Raw genomic sequence first — 17,510 nt, 5'->3', positions numbered from 1 at the left:
CACAGGCCATTGCACTCTTTACTGACTAGTTACAATCCAAATTCATTCAGGCACTACTTAAATATTAATTTCACTACTGTTCTGTTTAGTTTATTATGTACATATCCATTTGTAAATTTCTGTATATTATGTTCATAGTACCACCCATAGTAAGTTTTTACATCGTATTACATAATCCTGCACCTATGCAAATACTGATATCCTGCACTTTTTATACTGCTTTTGCACTTCTGGTTAGACCTAAACTACATTTCGTTGCCTTGTACTTGTGTAATGACAATAAAGTTGAATCTAATCTAATCATATAGCCCACACAGCTATGTATTGTAATGTTCTAATATATATCACGTTACCTTCGAAATACAGTCGATGATGTGAGGAACTCCGACACCTTCATTAACCTCCACAGCCTCGATTCATCTTCTTTGTGTGTTTACCTGTTCCACGTGCTCCGCAAGACCATTTTGTGCTTGAGCGCCACCAAGTCGTGTTTTACTGGAACTTCAGCAGCGCCAGGCACGTGGACAAAAGCGCCAATCTCATTGGTCGGCCAACTTTTAACGAATCCGCGTTTTCATTCCAAGAGGTCAAAAAGAATAGTTTCATAATGCAATGCATGCTTTGTGCAATAAACGAGCTGACATCTCAGCATACAGGAATTCAAGATCCAACCTGAAGTGGTATGTGTCACAGTATTGTCTATTTAAACACTATTAATGGTCATTTCACACACTGTCTACGTTTTTTTTTGCTATATGCACTCTTGTGCAAGCGATGACAAAACCTAGTGTAAGTTAAACCATACAGCACGTTCACATCTGCACATTTCCATATCATTTCCCCACAACTAAACAAACTGAACAGCATAATGTAAGGACGTCTTCCATTTATCCTAAAGAATGAATGAATAAAAATGAAAGAATAAAGTTTGATTTTAAAGAAACATATATTATATATTATAATAAATGTAGAGTTGATTTGCACAAAAAGATAAGTTCCATATCAAATTCTAAAATGATCATTTTTATTAAGCTCCTGTTTATGTTCAGTAATTGCACTTTAATGGCAATGAAAATAACCTATTCATATAAAAACATGATAACAAACAAACACACACGTTCTTTTTGTTCACTGTTTGCATGTTTAAAGGCAGATGCTGATAAGTTTGTGTTGTGAACATGAAAATAAATACAGAGTTAAACGTCACAAAAAATCTGTGTGTGTTTGAGATTTTTTCTCAAATGACACGTTATGTGATGTTAATGTACCCATTCCAGGACTGAGATAGGCTGCTTTACTTGTATATAAGCAGAACAATGAGACTTTTAAGGAGAGGTTTGTGAAAACCCTCCAAGTAGTCTGAAATTCAGTGCTTTTGCGCTACTTCTCTATCAGATCGGAAGTAACGAGTAACTAACAACTTGAGTAGTTTTTTCATCTGATACTTTTTTACTCTTACTCAAGTAAATAATTAGATAAATCCTGTAAATCCACACAGGAACGTCTCCTCTAACACATCACTCCCAGCGCACGCCGGAACAAACTTCACAATACCGGTTTCTTTGATGCCCTATTTATGGGCCTCCTCTTCCCTCTAAAGCCCAATCACCGATCGCCACATTCGCTTTGCACACCTGATCTGTATCATTCCCGATTTCTTTGCCCGGAGTCGACCGGAACCGGCCAGGTGTTCATTGAAGTCGGTCCGAGCGGAACTATTTCCGCCATTTTTGTTCCGCCTGTACCAAGTCACTCCGTGACATTAACCCAAGATTAGTTCTGTGGATTTTTGACTTTCTGACGAACCGTAGTTAACAGGTTAAATTCAATTAATGTGTCTCATCGTTGAAAGCCATAAACACAAGGGCACCACAAGGGTGCGTTTTGTCCCCCATTCTGTACACCTTATATCCTAATAACTGCCAAGCAACCTCCTCAAACCACACCTTTTTAGAATACGCTGATGATACAGCATTAGTGGGTTTTGTAAAACCTAATACTGCATCCCTAGAGGGTTTTGAGACAGAGGTGCAGGGTTTTACTAATTGGTGTACAGATAATTTTGTGGTTAACGCAAAGAAAACAAAGGAGCAATAATAACGACGATAGACATTTTACACTCATTTAAGCAAGTATGTAGCTATAATCATACTTACAGGTTGTGGTTACAAGACACATGTTGTTTCAAATAAAGTGGGTACTGAACCATCTTTCATTGCCAAACGTCTAGTAATCCCTCCATTAAAAATTCATTTTAACCACTGATTCTTCACAGCCAAACGCTTAGTATATCCCTCCTTTAAAAAGTCTCCTTTGGTAGTGAAAACAACACAAACTGAAAACACACCATGATTACACACTAACTAGTTGTGGGCAGGTCATAGTTTTCGTTTCTCCCACGGGCAAGGCTGTAGGCAGGGATTAGCATCTTGTGTGACGTGGAAGTGTTCGTGTGACGTGGAAAAAGTCAGGCAGGAGATTCAGTCCATATGATGACTCGTTTCAATGATTCAGAGTCGACTCCCTACTTTAGAAGCCAATAACTTTATTAATCATGGACTTTTTGGTTCAACTACTTTGCACATTGTTTACATTGATGGACAGCTACATGACACACTGCAATACAGGTCAGTTTCGATTTTGGATCTGTGTGGCTCTTGAAGTATATATACATATAAGTATATATGCATATAAATAAATTGGTATAATACACATAAGTATTTTAGGGTGTTTTCACATATACACTGTTTAGGTCGGCCCAAATGACGTGTCGCTCCGAGTATGGTTTGTTTGTGTCAGTGTGAACACAACAGCCGCACTCGGGTGCGCACTAAACGGCCGCTCTGAGACCGCTCTAAACAGGTGGTCTAGGAGCGGCTGTCGCTGAACTCTGGGGCGACCCATCTGTGGTGTGAACACTGCTGGACCTCGGGCCGAACCAAATACAGGAAGTTCTCCACATGTTTGAGCCACTGGGCTTCCGTTGTGACGTGAGCCGGGTGTTATATTGTGGGTTAACAACAAAAATTATTTTATTTTATTAACAAGATAATGAATTTCAAATTGAACCAATCATATATTTATTTATATTAATACATATGCATATAAATTTATTTAATACGTATTGTTATGGTGGTGTGTGAAATGGAAGGACGGAACCCAAATGCAGACAGCAGATCTTCACGAAAGACTTTTATTAATTAACAAAACAGAAAACAAAAACCCACGAGGGGGCAAAACAACAGAAACAGGATAACTTAAAGAGGACAGAACACAGAGACGCAAGAGAGAGAGGCAACACACTGCTATCGGAGCTCCGTCGAGTTCATCATCTAAATCCTATTTTCTTACTATCTCGTTCCTATCTATATAATATAACATACTAGTTTATCATAGGAATACTTTACCGTGTCGATTATTGAACATTATTAATAAGTAAAACGATCTATCACTAGTAAACACCTAGTGTTAGCATATAGCCCGCTAGCATCAACAAACGGTGCCGGTGTCATGAGCAATTCGGTCCCCCCTAGGACCCCCTTGTGATTCCATTGGCTGAAAAGCTCCTCATGGGTAGTTTTCTTAGCACCTTACAAAATCACGTTATGATTTATGTAGTTAGAACGTTGTTAAAATTACAATTGATGTCTTTTAAATGATATGTTTCATATAGTAGTATAAATAAGGCTATAGGTGGAAGATCTACACATTGCTTGTGTCATTTTATTATTTAGATTGTTATACTGTACCCTTTCCACTTTTGTACTGTGTAAAGTTAATAAATTACTTATACAAAACACGATTACTACATAGCTGAATCACACATTAAAATTATAATTTATAAGCCATGATTACTACACTTTTACTATTTAAAAAAATGCATTTTGTAAGGTATGTTAATAATTTACCAAAAAAGTAGTGTTTTTGTAGAGCAGATGATGACTCAAAAGTACTGACGTGTCTGCAACATGAATATTAGTTTATTATATAATTTTTTTGTTAACTTTTATTTAAAAATGTTTGTATGCTTCTATTTTGTACAACATAATTAGCGTGCTAGTCTGCTAATGCAGACGAGATATCGCCAGTGGCGGTTCTAGACAAAATTCACTAGGGGAGCCAAGGAGGGGCCAGTGTTTTACCAGAGGGGCACATAAAAAACGGCAAGAAATTATATTTAAAGATTATAGAGGCGGTTACAGGAATTAGTTTAAGCCAGGACTATGCCTTAGTTTAATTAGGAAATATAACTAGTTTTAACAACATGCCTTAATACATTACTTGTGTGCATTTTGAAGCAAAACAAAGGGCACTGATGTATTTTAAGATATGGCATTGCAAGTTGTTTTCAGTTTGGACAGCTCTTATATTTATTTTAGTCTAGGACTAGTCTAATCCCTGTCCGGGAAACTGCCCCATAAACTTTATCTTACTTTACAATCATATAAATCTTTATTTAATACAAGAGTGAGTGCAGGTGCAAAAGGGGAGCTTGGCTCCTTTCTAAAGCCCCCCAACCGAAAATCATGCCAGCCAACTCAATAAACTTTATGAAATGCAAACTTTTACAAAGACATACGTTTGTTTTAGTTTACATATAAACACACATTGCTAGACAGTTAGGGACCACAATCTAATCAGTATTTAAAATAATATTTATTTTAAATTGTAAACATTTTTATATGACACATTTAATTATATTCCTCCAATTTTATGCACGTGTATGTAAGAGCATAATTACAGCGCTTTTTACAATGTGTAAACTTTAAAAAGTTAGCGAGATGTTGGTTTTGCCGGTTGTTGATGAGTAACAGCAGTGAATGATCACAACAACGCGCTTATGCAGCCACGTCACAGGTGAACAAGTGAACAGTGTCCCAATGTCAAGTGAGCTAGAGTTCTTACCAGTGCCCGAACCTGCATACACATTCTCAACATCGGAAAATTGGGAACGAATTGGGACACTCGCTGAGCAGCACCCGCAGCCTGCTACAGTGGTTGGGTGCGCCGCTCTAATTTGCCCGTTAAGAACGTTGTGCGTCGGATTAGTTCCGCTTTTGGCGCTCGCGTGTAAAATCAAAATAAATGTATACTTTTTTATTTGGTCAGCACGGGGTGGCCACAGGGGTGGCCAGGGACTTGTCTACAGAGGCACGGGCCACCCTTGGCCTCCGTGTAGAACCGCCACTGGATATCACAATGACAAATTTTTGAACAGGCATTAGTGCTATGTACCAATCGGGGTCCTAGGGAACCGAATTGCCAGGGGGGACCAAATTGCTCATGACACCGGCTGAAGTTAGCATTTGCTCACTGTCTGCTTACTGTAAATCTGCCTTCCTTTTCCATCTAATGGCGGATTCATCCGATATATGCTTTTCAGACCTGTCCTCACCAGAGCGGGAAGCTGTGGAGGAGTTGGTGCCCAGCATTCGCAGATCCAACGTGCCTCACATCACACTGGCTCCAGACGTCCGCAGATGACAGAGGCATGCAACGAGCGAGCACTCCACGCGATGCAGCTTCACGGACTGCGTTCGGGTGAACAGAGACGCCATCACCCAGCATGAAAGCGGTAAGACTCCAGTTGTTATTGTAACCTGCACTACTTGCCACATGTACAGTTTATTTTCTTCCGTTAGCATAGAGGGGTTTACATGTGCTAAGTGTACTAAGTAGTAAGGCTGACGGAGAAGGTTGGAGATCTAGAAGTGCGCATCCCAACGCTAGTTGAGGACAGTAAGAACGCTGATGTTAATGTTACAAACACTGTTTCGGGTGCGCTAGTGTTAAGCGTAATACACATGGCTCGGTTCCGACTTAGAGTCAAGGCGGCTGACTAACTGGGTGACTGTCAGGCGGCGTAGTCACGTACGGCACCCAACTAGCGCTCCTGTAGTAATATCTAACAGATTTTCTCCACTCAGCAATACACCAGCTGAGACGTCTGTTAAAAGTGCCCTGGTTATTGGAGATTCTATTCTCAGGAACGTTGACATTGAGGCACCAGCCACCATAGTCGAATGTATACCGGGAGCCAGAGCGTCTGACATTAGATCCAAACTTAAAGTGCTGGCTAATGCTAAACGCAAGTTTTCTAAGATTGTTATTCATGCCGGCACGAATGACACCAGACTCCGCCAGTCAGAGATCACCAAAGATACTATTAAAGAGGTGTGTAAAATTGCAAAAACAATGTCAGACAATGTAATATGCTCTGGTCCCCTCCACGCCTACCGGGGGGATAAAACTTACAATAGATTAGTGTCTCTTCATGGCTGGATGTCAAAATGGTGCCCTCAGCATAATGTAGGGTTCATAGACAATTGGAAGCATTTCTGGGGAAGACCTGACCTGCTAAAGAGAGATGGCCTCCATCCGTCTCCGGAAGGAAGTGTTATACTCTCTAGAAATCTGACCAATAGTCTTACTTTTGATATTGTCTGACTATCCAGGGCCCAGGTCAGGAAACAGACAGATCGGCTTACCCATCAGTCTGTTAGCTGCCTTGACATGTCAAGATCACATATATCCCAGCACATAGAGCCTTTTTTACCAGAGTATCAACACATTTCGACCGTGTCTGTTCCTCGAACAAATAAATACAGAGCACCGTTTACCTCGTCTCGTACAAATCTTATTAACATAAAATTAGAACACAATACACTAACAGATGAAACTCAAATGTTAAAATTCGGCCTTCTTAACATTAGATCGCTTACCAATAAAGAACCTATTATCAATGAAATAATTACAGACCAAAACTTAGATGCAGTCTGTTTAACAGAGACCTGGCTTAAAGCAGACGACTACATCAGTTTAAATGAATCCATCCTACAAGACTATTACTATAAACACGTTCCTCGTCTAAAAGGGAGAGGGGTGGTGTAGCTACAATATACAACAAAACATTTAAAGTAAACCATAAATCCGAACTAAAATTTAATTTGTTTGAAATAATGCTGTTAAATATGGAAATAAATGATCGTAACAACAAACAGCTTTCGTTCGTTTTAGCTACCATCTACAGGCCTATTTTCTTAAAGAAATAGCAGACTTCCTGTCTGAGCTTACAGTCACTGTAGATAAAGCTCTTATCGTTGGTGATTTTAATATCCATGTGGATAACCCAAAAGATGCATTAGGACGTGCGTTTATGGATGTTCTAAATTCTCTCGGCATTAGACAAAATGTGTCAGGGCCAACGCATACTCGTAAGCACACATTAGACTTAATTCTGTCCCTCGGACTCAATATTAATGACATCGAAATATCACCCCAGAGCGATGCAGTTTCAGACCATTGACCATTGATACTTCTAGATAGGACCGCTCAGTCTACAACATGCTACAGATTAGCCAGAACAATAATTTGCACCACTAAAGATAGCTTTATTAGCACTCTTCCAGACCTGTCTCGAATGAAACATGTAGCAGATAACCGTGAAGATCTGGATATTATAATAGAAAACCTGAACAACTTTTGTTCTAGCACGCTGGATGCCGTTGCTCCCGTTCGAAAAAAGAGAATCAAAGAAAAACGCCCAGCTCCATGGTATGACCATCATACTGCAGCCCTTAAAAAAGTAGCTAGAAAAATGGAACGAAACTACCGAAGCACAAAGTTAGAGGTATGGCGTGCAGCATGGAAAGAGAGTGTTCAACACTACAGAAAGGCTTTACAAACCACCAGATCTACCTATCTCAGTACGCTTATTAAAAAAAATCATAACAACCCTTGTTTCCTATTTAGCACAGTTGCGAAACTGACTAGAAACAAAGAACAAACAGAAACCATTAGTAAACAAGAACACAATAGTAAGGACTTCATGAACTTCTTTACTAACAAAATTACGGTTATTAGGGAAAAAATAGAAGCTACGCAAGCAGCCACCACTTTACCCAATAGTACATTTAACACTAGATTACCATATGAACATCTTGAGTAATTTAAATTTACAACAATAGAAGAGCTCACTAAATTAGTAACATCATCTAAATCATCATCCTGTGTATTAGACCCCGTTCCCACAAAATTACTTAAAGAGGTATTTCATATAGTGTCAGACCCAGTACTAAATATCTTTAACTCATTGCTAGAATTACGATACGTTCCAACAGCTTTCAAACTAGCAGTTATTAGACCTCTCATTAAAAAAACAAACCTTGACCAGGGAGATCTTAATAACTTTAGACCAATCTCAAATCTCCCTTTTCTTTCTAAAATATTAGAAAAAGTAGTGGCAAGCCAGCTACACACATTCATAGCGAATAACAATACATATGAAAAGTTCCAATCAGGATTCAGGCCCCACCATAGCACAGAGAAAGCACTGCTTAGAGTTACAAATGACCTCCTTTTAACATCCGATCGTGGTGAAATCTCAATCCTTATATTACTAGACATTAGAGCAGTCTTTTACACGATAGATCACAGAATCTTACTTAATAGACTAGAAAACTTTGTTGGGATCAGTGGTCAGGCATTAGCCTGGTTTAGATCGTATCTAACCAATCGATATCACTTTGTTTATGTAAATGAGGAAGAGTCGTATCGCTTCCCGGTTAAATATGACGTACCACAGGGATCAGTTTTAGGCCCTATCCTATTCTCGTTATATATGTTACCTCTAGGAGACATTATCAGGAAACATAACATAAGTTTTCACTGCTATGCGGATGATACCCAGCTTTACATCTCGTCACATCCTACCGAAACCCACCAGTTTTCTAAGCTAACAGACTGCATTAATGATATTAGGGACTGGATGGCACATAACTTTCTTATGCTAAACTCCAATAAGACAGAAATACTTATTATTGAACCAAATCGCTCCAAACATAATATGTCAGATTACAAGTTGCCCATAGATGGCTGCACGGTGGTGCCATCTTCCACTGTTAAGAACTTAGGCGTGATGTTCGACAGCAAACTATCTTTCGATAGCCATATCTCCAACGTCTGCCGCACAGCATTCTTCCATCTTAGAAATATCTCAAAAATATGCCATATGCTGTCTGCATCAGATGCAGAAAAGCTTATCCATGGTTTTATGACCTCTAGAATAGACTATTGTAATTCGTTACTCGGGGGATGTCACGCAAATCAGGTAAACAAGTTACAGCTGGTTCAAAACGCTGCCGCAAGAGTGCTTACTCGATCAAAAAAGTATGACCACATTAGTCCAATTCTGGCATCTGGTATTTATATATATAAATATATATGTAAATATATAAGGGTTTTTTCCCTCCTAGGAGTTTTCCCCCTGGACTAGCCAGGAGGGTTTTTCTCCTAGGGTTTTTTTTCATCCCCTGGAGAGTCCGCAACCTTTGGCTTAACGGACTACTTTACTGTATATGTTACATTATTACTATGCTCGTTTTTCTCTGTTTCATACATCTATTAATGTAAAGCTGCTTTCAAACAATTAACTATAGTGAAAAGCGCTATATAAATAAAATTGAATTGAATTGAAAATTGAACTAAACAGGGCAAGACACAAAACTACACTTAAACACTAAACTAGATACAATAAACTTGACTTAACACTAAATATACAAAGACCTAGACTTGACTTGACAGTTTACTTACAGGTATGGAAACAAATGAACAAGCACAGAGTGACAAACACTCGCGGCTGCTGCAACTTTCGCTCTCTTAATCTACTCTATAAAACTTAAAGGGGACAAAAAGTTCTATTGTCTTTGTGCATTTAGATGAATTAGATAAATGAATAAAAACAATACAACTTTAAATTCACACTTGAGCTATAGCCTACCGAGGTTGTACAGGCTCGACGCCAGCATATTTCATGGAGGTTTTAATTGCTGCCAGCACTCCCGTGCCTTATCAGTGCATATCTTAATGCGCGCCTACAGTATATATATATATATATATATATATATATATATATATATATATATATATATATATATATATATATATATATATATATATATAAACAAACAAACAAGATGCTGCAGCCAATGATCAGCCAGCAGGGGCTGGCTGCAGGATGACTTAACCTCCTCACTCATGTTTTATCAGACAATAACTACTTTTTGCTTCAGTATAATTTTCGTGACAATTAGAGCAGGATTCGGGACAGCATCTTAGATTTCGGGACTGTCATGAATGTTTTGGGATGTCTGGTCACCCTAAGCCAGTGTTTCTCAAACTTTTTCAGCCCAAGGACCACTTTATCTTCCAATTTTTTTCTGAGGACCACCTAACAAAATCTCACTCGCCCCCCAAAAACAACAAAATAGGAAGGATAAGCTAAGTTTAAGTTTAATATGCAACTTTTTCAAGTCAAAAACTATTTTTTTAAACACAAATGGAATGCTATGTTCAGAAATTATTATATACATTTTATTTCATTTGAACAAGTAAATGTGAAATGAGTTACAGCTTAATATGAACAACAAACTGCACATATGAAAAAAAAAATGCAATTAAACATAGTATAACAGCCTAGGTCCCACTTAATGTCATTCCAAAGAGCCCTTAGTTTAAAACTGAGGTGGTGGGTATATGAAGTCTATGGTTGTAACTATGGTAACAATAAAATGCTGAAAAAAATGTCCAAAATCACTCAAATTACAGGGATTTTACACATGAAACAAAAACTAGTACATTACAAAACTTATAGATCTGTGGATTTTAGCTGCTTTCAGTTGAAGCTTGATCCTTCTTTTGACTCCTTTTTGGTATAGCCACTGATCAATTTTTACGTTATTAAAACAGAATGGCAAGAACTGATATCACAGTTTTGCAAGTGCATTAAAAATCTATTTAAATAAGTGACGATTGTATGAACACTTGCCTAGTTTAGGTCATCTTTTGGTGGACCACTGGGGGGGTTTGGCGGACCACTAGTGGTCTGCGGACCACTCTTTGAGAATTACTGCCCTAAGCCTACCCCATGGTGAGGCATTATATGGAAGCGGGTCATGCTTGTGAGTCTTCATTAAAAGTTATTGGTATTGAATCCATCCCCTGTACAATAAGAGGGGGAAATTAAAACAGCTTCTACAAAGAGAAACGTTTTGGATGTATATTTGGCTTGTCATTGGTCACGTGATTTCTACGTTAACAACGCAGGCTTCGAATCGAGGCTTCATCTGGCATGCCACTTTTGCTTGACCAAGCTCAGAAACCTCACTTCAAATGTAACATCACTAGTTCCTGTTCCTTGTTTTACCTCGTTTTACCCCTTTAGATTTATAATAAATAACTTAAAACTGCATGTGGATCCACACCTTGCCTTTCCTGCCATCACATGTAACAGCATGGTAAAGTTTCCTAATACTTTAATCTCAGCATGAATAAAACATTAAGATCATAGGTGAAGAGACTATAAAAGTGATTTTGAACAAACTGCCAAAGACATTACATAACTGGACAAAAAATAACAATAAGAACATTTATTGAAAATTGAATAGTAAACAAATAGATGCATGAACAATACCTTATTGTCACTATCTTTCTTTCTGACTCTGCTGTGGACTCGGCTAAATGAGATTGGATTTTGTTTTGCTTCTGCATAGGCTTACTACTGCATATTAATAATACAAGTTCTGTGATTAAATGAACATACAGTATGTTAGCTGCTCAAGGTTTTTGAACACTGATATAGTTTTGGAAATCCATCTGCCCTAAATGTTTACAGATCACTGCACATGAAACTGCCTGAACACAAAAAAAGCACATACATTGTTGTCATATACTTAAATTGCATGGACATTAATGTCTTTTGTACGTACAATAAATTATGGGTCAGATATCTCATTTTACAGTAAACACTGATGACTGCTTTGGAAAACACATACCATCTGCTAAACAATGTGGCGTCAAAGCGTTATTAAAACTTCATCACAATGATGCTGTTTTTTAAGACTGTGTACATTACTTTAAATAAACCTCCACGCTCCTAAAAATGCCAGCAAAAATAGACAAGAACACTATGACTGAGAAAGGTTCAGTTTGTCATTTGGTTTGGTCATGTTGTTGAATGCATCATTTTAACACACAGTGGGCTGTCAACTATGTGACTTTTGGCAGAGACATGAAGGCAGAGGATTAGACAACCTTTGAAAAGCAAATGCTAATTTATACGTAAGTGTGGCACTTACGTCAAACTGAATAGACAGTAAGACATCAGAGGCGTTGTTATCCTGCCGAGGTCAATTATCTTTAAACACTGACCTACATCTCTAACGAAACTGGCAAGTGTCCAGAACAGAGGCGGCTTTCGAACGATGGTGGTCCAGAGTTATGGATGAGACTTACACAGATCTATTCACCAGTAAATAACAAAGGTGTCTGTATTCCATCTACATGCTGTTTCTATTTTTATTGAGTTTTTCCATCTTGTTGTTTTGCTGGAAACATGAATCCTCTGAAGTGTGGCTTCAAAGATAAGGTGAAATGCTGCACTTTTATTCTTGTGTTGCTCGAGTTTCTAAAGCTTGGCATTGCTTACAGTGTGCTATTCTTAGATATCAGTTTAATGTGAAAAGAAATGATAACCAAAATATCTTTTAAAGGTGAGCAAGAATGCATTGAAATAATATGTTACATTGTTCTTTGATATTTAAATATGAGGTATGTGGCTTTTTTAAGTGAAAAAAAAATGTCCAGAGACGGTTTTACATGTCCATTTACAACCCTAGGATTTGGCCTCAGAATGAAATGGTCTGTTATTACCTTATTTTAAAGGGTCATGAATAATAATAATGAGCTGCACTCTGATTGCCTGTGTTCACAGTAAGGGTCACGTCACCTGCCCTTATAGCAAATAGATCGCGGCGTGAATGATAAAAAGTTTAGGCATCCAAACTTATATGTTTGAGCCAGTCTCAGACGAAGATACAGATTTTGAACAAAAATATTTTTTTAGGAGATTGGAAATGGACGTTTCTGAGTGGTAAGTTTATTTTTGTTTTTTCAGAATTCACATGCAAAACGTAAGTTAGCTGTAACGCCAATGGTAGAAATTCTACTTAAACACTAACTAGCAGCATTCATATTTTTTAGCACTGCAACAACATTGTAATTAACATTAATTGTCATCATATAACAATGACTATGTTAACATGCAGTGTTGCCAACTTGGCGAGAGCAGAGCAGAGCCTCTCCCAGCTGCAGTCAGGGCAGAAGAAGTGGTTAATCTATCCGCATCCAGACGGCATCATTGTGCATGCGGGAAGCCGGAGCTGGCTTATCCCGCAATGGCTTACATTTATGGCGAGATGTAAATGTAAAATGGTCTTTGAATAAAATGAATCACTGTACACAAATAAACGTATTTAAGGGAGCTGAGCAGCAGCACATTCAGAACAGACAAACTGTACGGAGCTGACCCGTTAATGAGCTATGTACCTACAAAACAACGTTTACCATTATTTATCAGCGTATGTTTTGAAACTGGACTTTTTGGCCATATATGCTAAACATGAACATACACAAAATTTGTTTTATGAGAACATAAGCAGATAAACAAACAAGAAAACATTTTTAGGCATTCATGTGTATTAAAATAATTTTTTTGACAGTTCAAAGAGAAAGATAAATGTGAAAACAGCCAATGAAGTAAGAATGCAAATGCAACGTGATGACGTCACTGTTATGCTTATGACGCAATGACGTAATCTAGCGACATTTAGCGACTTTCCAAGCAAGCTGTAGCTACTTTCTTATTAAAAATAGTTGGCAACACTGTTTACATGTAAGGACTTGAAGGACCGTTAGGACTCTGAAATTAATCATATTTTTGATGGCCTAAACATGCTCGAAAACTCATGAAACTTTGCACACACATCAGAAGTGACAAAGATTGGCATGTGGTATAGGCGTCAGAAGTGGGCGTGTAGAAATGACTCAATAGTGCCACCTGCAAAATTTCAAGAGAACAGCTCTCCCACTAAGAAAAACGTACAGATATGACATTTAGTAGGGTCATCTATCACCTCAAGACCTTCAAAAAGGTCCCTTGGAGCCAAGCTCTAAACCCCACAGGAAGTCGTCCATTATGAATTTTCGCTGTGATTTCTGTGGAAATTTTCCCATTTCCAGGCTTCATACTTTAACAAACTCCTCATAGAGATTAAATCAGATCAACATTATATTTGGTCAGTCTCATCTAATGGCCTTTGCAATGTTAAATTGCAGAGCTTTTTACTTTTTGTTGGAGGGTGTGTCCGTGGCGGCCTGACAAATTTCGGCGTTTTCGCCATGAAGTGAAGTGAAGTGGTTCTAACTCAGGCATACAATGTCCAATCTGACCCATGCTTCACATGTTTGATAAGGGTCTTGGCCTGAACACATTTCCATGCCAATATTCAACTACAATCATAGTGATATATTGATATTGTCCCAGGTTCGAAAAACTGTCCACGGTGAAATGGCCAGAGCAAACTAACAACTTTAGATTCAATTGCTCCGGTATCCGGTTGTAGATAGAATGTGCTCACATCCCCAGCCTGGAACTGTCAGGTCTTCAGTTTGATTTCACCATGTTGTATTGTGTTTTTGTTATTAGTTTGATAGCCTGCCATGTGCTCTGCTGTCATTGTGGTGTCTTGACCACGCCCCCTTTGTTTCCTTGTTCATTTCCTTGTTATTAGTTCATGCCCCTCAGCTGTCCTCCTTCGTTATCTTCTCATTCCTTCCTCTATATATTGCCCTTGTGTTTTCTGTCTTGTGCCAGACCGTGTTGCTAGCTTAGCTTGTGATAAGTCATGCTCTCACTTAGTTGTTAGTTTAGTCGTGTCCTGTCAAGCCTTGTTGTTCTTTATTTTGCTACTTGCCCTGTTAGGTCCTAGATCTGTTGCTTAGGCATCTCCTTTGCTCTCCAGCCCAGACATTCTTCCCCCTCGATTGCTGCAGTCCTTTCTTCTGCTCGACCCCCTGCTTCCTCTGGTACAGTGACTGTTAGAACCTCCCTCTTGCCTCTTCACCAGCCTTAGCCTGTCTACTTCCAGGAGAGTGCTGAGCCCTACTTATGTTATAGACTGCCTCCAGCCTGCCTTTACCTCCTTTTGTATTACAGCCAATCACTGCTGACCTCAGCCCTGTGGCCTGCTGTCTGGTGCTCGGGGGGATCTACCTGGAATTCTGCCCGTATCCTGCTTGTTGGATGCCCTCTAGTCTGGCCCCACTGTGCTCACAAGAATTTTGTGTCATTTAGTTTGATTTATTAAAATAAATTTCACATTATGAGTCACCTGCATCTGGGTCTTGCTCTCATCCCTGACATACCATTTATATCCATGTTCTGCCATTTTCATTCTTACTTGTTTCTTCTCAATACCTTCAAAACTTTTGATGATTCTGCTGTGCACATCCGGCTGGCCTAGAACATGGGGGGGTATATAGAAATGTTGGGGGCGTACATCTCGACTCGTCTGTGTTATGTTGAGATTGGCTTGTTTTTCAGTGGACTTTTGAATGCATGAGGTTTAGTAAATCACCATCACCTGCTTTCAGATGGAGCTGCATTTACTGCCCTTTGTGTAAACTACAGCTTTGTGTAGTAAATACGGCTCCATCTGAACGCAGGTGATGGCGATATACTACTAATCAAGGAACCGGCTTCACTGACAAGATGCACAATGATTATTGCATGCAAATTATCGCGCATCCCTAGGTTTACATAAGATTGAGGAAACATTACTGTTTTAGGCTTAAGATATGTTATTACCATATACAGAGCTCTAGTAATTCAGTTATGAAGAGGTAAATACAGCTTTACATTCTTAGGCACCTTTAATTGCATTCTTGGAAAAAAGAACAGGATCTTGTGTGAGTTTAAAGGTGCTCTATGCGAATTCACACGTTTTAGGCCATAAAACATTTTTTGTTTCATACAGTAAACATCTCCTCACTATCTGCTAGCTGCCTGTTCTCTGAAAATACTGTAAAAAATGTGGTCTCTGTAGACAGCCCAGGCTTTGCAAACTGCAACAAAAACAGAGTGGTCAAACCTACCACCACGAAACATAACAAAGTGTTCCAGCCAATAAACAACAAGAAGGATTTGGGAGTGGTGGTTGGGCGCGTTCATGACTCATTCAGAAAGCACGGAAGGGAGGGGGAGGAGTTAGCTTTTTTAGTTTTGTTTGACAACACTTCGAACGTCAACAGGAAGGGACGTCACACAGATTCGCTTAGAGTGCCTTTATACACAATATAAATATAATATGAATTGAACATAGTGTTTAACTGGTTCTAAACACTCTATCCTTAACTAACTGTGCAGTGAATGAATGCCAAGCGATAAAATTCCAAGAGAGTAAATGACTAAAAGCGTGATTAATAAAAGCAATAACCACTCAAATAATCTTTTTCAGACCAATCTGTCAAGCTGCAGCACATTTTGTCCATTGCTAATTCTGGCACATGCAGTATAGGCGATCATCTAGGGTTCTGTGGGGTGGCCCTACGCAACACAAAACTGTTCCCACCACTATCTCCTCTGCCCTGCATGGAGAGTGTTCAGCATAAAGCATGTGCATAAGTAGACCCTGGGTAGTTGTCAAGCACATGGCCTTTTGGACAATTGGTGAGTGCATATCAAATATCATTTTTTGATAAATTTTAGTTTTTATTTATTACCTTAACCTAAAAACTTTTTTAGTAAATTACGCTTTCACTAGTGTATAGTTTATTATTGGAGTATAACACACTACACTGTTCTATTACTAGCAAATATGAATACCTCCATGTGATCCACCCTAGACTATGGTATTAAATAGCGTATTAAATAATTGTTTAAATAATAAAAAAGTAACTTCAAATACTTCATCCTAAACTATTTGCTGCAACGTGATCTCACAAAGTTCCATGGATTTTTTTGCTCACTTTTAGATTATTGCAAAACAAATAAGCTCTTTGTTTAACAAAATTGTATGACACACGTTTTGTACAACAATATAATCTTCACAGATTAACTTTTATAAATTTAAAGTCTAAAGCGTTTATCTGTTAAGGAAATAATCTGTGGATAAATCTTTGTTGAGAATTCTGCATATGTTTTTGAGATCTTCATGCGTTCAAACTGTATTTTTGGTCCACAGATAACAGACGGTCTTTCTTTCTGGTGGCATCTGGTAGAGAAGCGCTCCTGCCTTTTGACCTGAAGAGTTTCAACACGCCCATTCCGGTTCAACGCAACGCTGCTGCATGATCTATGCTTGGAGCTCCATTGAGTTTTTAATCTAAATCCTCTCTTTTTACTATCTTGTTCCTATCTATTTAATATAACTTATTAGTTTATCTCAGGAATACTCTACCTTGACGTTATTGGGAGAGAGAGACGTTGAGAGAGAGACGAGTCGCCGCAAGCCCGGAGCTCCGTTGAGCTTATCAGCTAAATCCTATTTTTCACTATCTTATTCCTATCTATATAATATAACTTCTTAGTTTATCTTAGGAATACTTTACCTTGACGATTACTGAATTGTATTACTAAGCGATACGATTTTATCACGAATAACACCCAGTGTTAG

The 17,510-nt window shown here is 38.5% G+C and overlaps 1 long non-coding RNA gene across 1 annotated transcript; it reads left to right on the top strand.

Moving 5' to 3' along the window:
• The first annotated feature begins 2,543 nt into the window (after positions 1-2,543).
• On the top strand, positions 2,544-17,165 carry LOC129427119 (uncharacterized). Its single transcript, XR_012359057.1, has 4 exons — positions 2,544-2,627; positions 5,384-5,575; positions 16,353-16,564; positions 17,079-17,165. It is a non-coding gene; the product is annotated as an uncharacterized lncRNA (long non-coding RNA).
• Positions 17,166-17,510: the final 345 nt, after the last annotated feature.

Source organism: Misgurnus anguillicaudatus, chromosome 19, assembly GCF_027580225.2.
Source record: "Misgurnus anguillicaudatus chromosome 19, ASM2758022v2, whole genome shotgun sequence".
Lineage (NCBI taxonomy): Eukaryota > Metazoa > Chordata > Actinopteri > Cypriniformes > Cobitidae > Misgurnus > Misgurnus anguillicaudatus.
This window is presented reverse-complemented; position numbering and strand designations above follow the sequence as displayed.